Genomic DNA, 5,429 nt, shown 5'->3' with positions numbered 1-5,429 from the left:
GTTCCAAATCATAGTAAACTGGTATTCAAAATAGTCACATATAAAGAGTACGATTCTGGCCCCTGAGAAAGCTTTTATAAAGTGTGTTGGATCAATTTTACACCATTAAAAGCTCTAATTTCAGAGACCAGATGCTTAGTTGTTTCTGAAAATGATCCAAAGTGTCCCTTTTGAAAAACTTGTTCTTAATACACAGCATGTGAGTTAAAAAAAATTAAAAGAGTGCAAGCGCAGTTTATCCACAATAAATCAGCACTTCCACGAGCTTTTGGAAACTTATTATACACTAAACCAAGACAGATATTGATTTTCTGTCTGTAGCTCTGAATTCTTCCTGTGAAATATTTTGAAATTATTGGGTTTGTCTGTTTCCACCAATTTGCAAAATTTAACACTTATTTTTTTAAAAATATAATAATAATAATAATAATAATAATAATAATAATAATAGTAATAATAACAATATCAGTATCACTAAGGTTGGAAGAGACCTCAAAGATCATCGAGTCCAACCTGTCACCACAGACCTAGAGTAGGATAGGACACTACTGCCCACTGCAGGCTTGAACTCATGACCTTCCCATTAAGGGTCTGATGCGCTACCAACTGAGCCACAGCACCCCCCTAAAAGAGAGCTGCCCCCCCCTGTGTAGTTGGCAGGATTCGAACCTGCGCTGGGAAACCCCAATGGATTTCTAATCCATCGCCTTCACCACTCGGCCACAACTACCTGTGCCAACAGGTTGGAAGCGACCTTCAAGATCAATTTGTCTAGGATGAGAATAGGCACACAAGATACTGCAATTATTTTTTGTTTGCATTAGTAGTCGTGGTTATATAAGAAAGGAAGTTGGTTTTTTTTGAGAACAATTTACCTTAGGTGTAGATTAAAGAAAAATGGTTTCAAAAATTCAACAATCCAGAATAAAATAATCTGTTGATTCTGGAAGAGAATTAGTATCATAGTATCAGTCAGGGTTGGAAGGGACCACAAGGATCAGCTAGTTCCAACCGCCCTGCCATGGGCAGGGACAACCCACACTAGATCAGGCTGCCCAGAGCCTCATCCAGCCTGGGCTTAAACACCTCCAGGGATGGGGCCCCGACCACCTCCCTGGACAACCCATTCCAGGGCTTCACCACTCTCATGGTGAAGAACTTCCTCCTCACCTCCAGCCTGAATCTCCCCACCTCCAGCTTCATTCCATTCCCCCTAGTCCTATCACTACCTGAGATTGGGAAATATTGATGAAGTTTGAACTACTGGAAATTTTTCCACTGGAAGACTTGCCATTAATTTTGGTTTAAATTGAAAACCTACTAACACTGTGTTTCACTACATGTTATACATTTTTTGTTCAGAAAAAAAAAAATCCTAGAAAGATCCAGTTCTTCTGGATTCTGTGTTTCTTACTATACACATCATGATTTTAGAGAAGCTGCACCATTTTCACTGAATTTATTCTGAACTTTTTTGTTCTCTGAGGCAAATTAAATAATGGTCTTTTACCTTACTGAATGGGAAGACATTGCTAGAGGCAGAAACATTTTATATGGGTCAGTTTGGCCTGAAATGGTCAAAGAGTTACACTTCAATAATGGCGTAGGTATCGCACTGAGGGAGAATTCTTCAACCTTTATGGAATTTAGTATTATGTTCTGCAATATGGAAGACAGATTTACACAGTATTTGTGGTTGGAAGGCACCTTTAAAGATCATCTAGTCCAATGTGCTGCTCAAGGAGGTTTAGCTAGAACTGGTTGCTTAAGACTGTGCTCAGTTGGGTTGTGAATATTTCTACAGATGAAGACTCCACAAGCTATCAGACAACCTGTGTTGGTGTTGAACCACCTTGACAATAAAAAGCTTGTTTTCTTATGTCTTTCACTGGACTCACTTCAGTAAGTCCCTAACTTTCTTGTACTGGGGAGCACAGGATTAAACAGAACTAAAGATTGTGTTATACATTCAACTTAAGCATGTGAGTATGAAACTCACTCCATTCATCTAAACAGGAATGAGCTACTCAGCACAACATACTACTTCAGGTTGAAAATATGAGAGTGAAGAGGTCTTTGGAGATAAGACCTTTGACTCATAGCCGTGAGGTTTGCATAAGTGAAGTGGCATAAGTCACTGTGTTCAGGATGGTAGAATGGGTAGAATTTTTAGGGAAACTCTGGATCCTACTCTGGAGAGTGCAAGACAAGAGTAGGAGACAGTTGAAGAATTCAGCAGCAAATCATCTTAGCAATAACTTCAAAATAATAGTTATACAGGACAGAACTACTCACTGAAAGGCTTCAAGTTTGAAACATCCTAGAAACCTGTAGAAAATTTCCCTTTCCCAAACATAATCCAATTATGTAGACAAAAAAAAGACAGGTAGGGGAATTACGACTGTCTAAGTTTGGAGACAGGAACACAGATTCAGCCTCATTTTTTTTCACCTGATTCAGGTCATTAGCCACACTATAGTACTGTCTCTTTCTGACCATAAACAACAGATAAACAGGCTGCATTATTTAATGGTTCAACAGCATCTTGTAATCTTGTCTGAGAAACTGAACAGCATCAGTGCTGAGTGCAATTTGGATTTTGAAAATGTCTTTCATGAAAAAGACACTGGCTGCCTTCTCTATTACATTTGTTTATCATAGGTTGTCTCAGAGCAAATACAAAAGCTTTGATTCTCTGTTTTGCAATATTAAAAAATCCTCCTGTGTCCTTTTCTCTTTCAATGACACCTTCCTGCCTGCCTTTGGATGTCACAGGCAAGGACTTTGCCGATGGAGTGATTAAATGATATGCAGTCTGTCCTTAGCAGTGAAGGTGATAATTACACAGAGAACAGCAACTAAGGAGTAAGGATGTTCCCCTGGAGCCGGTCTCAGAATAAAAACATCAGATGTGTGTTGCTCTCAATAGCACAGGGCCTCTCTTCATTACTGCCCCATCAGTCTTCTGAAATTGATTCCATTTCATCCACTTTAATGAAGTTTAACAAAAAATGTCACTGAAGAATTTCAATGTTGTCTTCTCCCTCAGCAGCTGACTTTCTCCAGAGCACCGAAAATAGCACCTTCTGTTCAACAAAGTATGCAAACTGAAACAACTATCAAATGTTAAGTTTTAAACTTTTCTTTTATTAACCCAAATGTTTACAGTGAATTATTTTTAATATGTCTTTCACAAGACGATTTCTTTTATTCCACTTTGCAGTTCTGAGAGTGTATCTCATATAATATGAAAAAGCATTTATGACCCAGTCACATGCTTCACTGAGCATAGAAAGCCTTATCTTTTCCTATGTTGATTATCTTTGCTCTAGGAGAGGTAACATTATCTGCATATCAAAACAGAAAAGCAAAGCTGCTCTGAAATGAACTGTTTACTCTTTTGTTTAGGGTTGTGTTATCAGGCCCCCTGTTTCTGAACAGAAGAAACGAAATGCAAGAAAATGAATTAAAAATATAATAAAATCAAGAAAACCTCCAAGTCTCACTGGAATATCCTCAGAAAACCAGTAATCTTCAAGGAGTATATGTTAGAAATAGTCCCAATGGTTTCACCAGGTTTTCTCAAATAAAAATGTTTTCTTTAATGTAATCTACCTGATGTTTTGCCTAATGGCAAAGTATTAGTGTGGAAATTTCTTTCCGGTAGAAATCAAATATCTGCACTAACCACAGTCCAGTCCACAAGCAGAATACTACAAATTGTTCAGTGCAGTAAAAGTCCAGCAATTCTTGAAGAGAAATCATTTCAGTGATTCCTAGTAATTATTTGGTTTATCTGCTACAGTTCCATATGCTGGACAAACAACACTATCAAATGCATCTGTTAAATCATATGCCAGTACCAGCTATCTCATACTGATTGCATGCTCTTATAAATCGTTGCTATTCTTTTTAGTAGATCTCATATTTTTATCACTTAAATCTAAAGCTGGATATGGAAATACTAAAACTAGTAAAATATTCTTGTTGGTTATGCAGTAAAATTAATAATACACTAATCTGTCAATAGTCTGGTTACGTCCAGATGTTTTATGCCATGAATGAGAAAATTGATAAATAGAAGTCAGTGTGTCATTTCTGAACTCATAACCACTTGCTGATGGACTGAAAACCCCTATAAAACACATGAGCAACATACAGTTTCTCATACTATATTTGCTTTTGGAAAACTTAATTTTGTTTAGCCAAACCAGTAGTAATTTTTTCAGAGGAAAAGGGAGAAAAGAAAAAAGTCTTGGTAGTTTCAGGTTGTCCTTCCTTTTTTATTTTTATGTCCCCTTACTGGACTTAAAACTTTAAAAATAAGATAGGTGTTTTATAAAGAGATAGGATAGAATAGAATAGAATAGAATAGAATAGAATAGAATAGAATAGAATAGAATAGAATAGAATAGAATAGAATAGACCAGGTTGGAAGAGACCTTCAAGATCATCGCATCCAACCTATCACCCAACACCACCTAATCAACTAACCCATATAACCAAGCACCCTGTCAAGTCTCCTCCTGAACACCTCCAGTGATGGCGATTCCACCACATCCCCGGGCAGCCCATTCCAATGGGCAATCACTCTCTCTGTTTGGTATGAGGTTTAACAAGACCAAGTACAGGGTCCTACACGTTGGGCACAATAACCCCATGCATCGCTACAGACTGGAGGATGAGTGGCTGGAGAGCAGCCTGGCAGAGAGAGACCTGGGAGTGCTGAACATGAGCCAGCAGAATGCCCAGGTGGCATGGAGAGCCAATGGTTTGTATCAGGAATAGTATGGCCAGCAAGACTAAGGATGGAATTCTGCTTGTGTGCTCAGCACTGCTGAGTACCATGAGGTGAGTACTGCCTCACCTCAAGTACTACGTGCAGTTCTGGGCCCCTCACTGCAAGACAGGTATTGAGCTGTTGGAGTGGGTCCGGAGGAGAGTGATGAGACTGGTGAAGGGACTAGAGGGAAAGTCTGATGAGGAAAGACTGAGAGACCTGAGGGTGTTCAGCCTGGAGGAGACACAGGGAGGACCTAATCACATTCTACAAGTACCTGAAGTGAAGTTCTGGTAAGTTGGGGGTCAGGCTCTTCTGCTAGGCAGCTTGTGACAAGATGAGAGGGCATGGCCTGAAGCTGAGCCAGGGTAGGTTTAAGTTGGATGTTAGGAAGCACTTCCTCATGGAAAGGGGAATTAGAGTCTGGAATGGGCTGCCCAGGGAGGTGGTGGAGTCGCCATCCCTGGGGGTGTTTAAGGAAAGATTGGATGTGGCACTTAGTGACATCGTCTGGTCGATGTGTTGGTGTTAGGTCATAGGCTAGACTTGATGATCTCAGAGGTCTATTCCAGCCTCAATAATTCTGTGATTCTGAAAATCATAAACAACTTTCTCAGTATGTTGAAATAGTCAACCTTAGAAAATCCTT

General features: G+C 39.4%; 1 non-coding gene across 1 annotated transcript; it reads right to left on the bottom strand.

Annotated features, from left to right (window-relative positions):
- Positions 1-648: 648 nt before the first annotated feature.
- TRNAS-AGA (transfer RNA serine (anticodon AGA)) lies at positions 649-730 on the bottom strand. Its single transcript has one exon. It is a non-coding gene; the product is annotated as a tRNA-Ser (tRNA).
- Positions 731-5,429: the final 4,699 nt, after the last annotated feature.

The sequence above is a fragment of the Melanerpes formicivorus genome, unplaced genomic scaffold (genome assembly GCF_026170545.1).
Source record: "Melanerpes formicivorus ecotype bairdi unplaced genomic scaffold, bMelFor1.0.p_v2 SCAF_3, whole genome shotgun sequence".
Lineage (NCBI taxonomy): Eukaryota > Metazoa > Chordata > Aves > Piciformes > Picidae > Melanerpes > Melanerpes formicivorus.
This window is presented reverse-complemented; position numbering and strand designations above follow the sequence as displayed.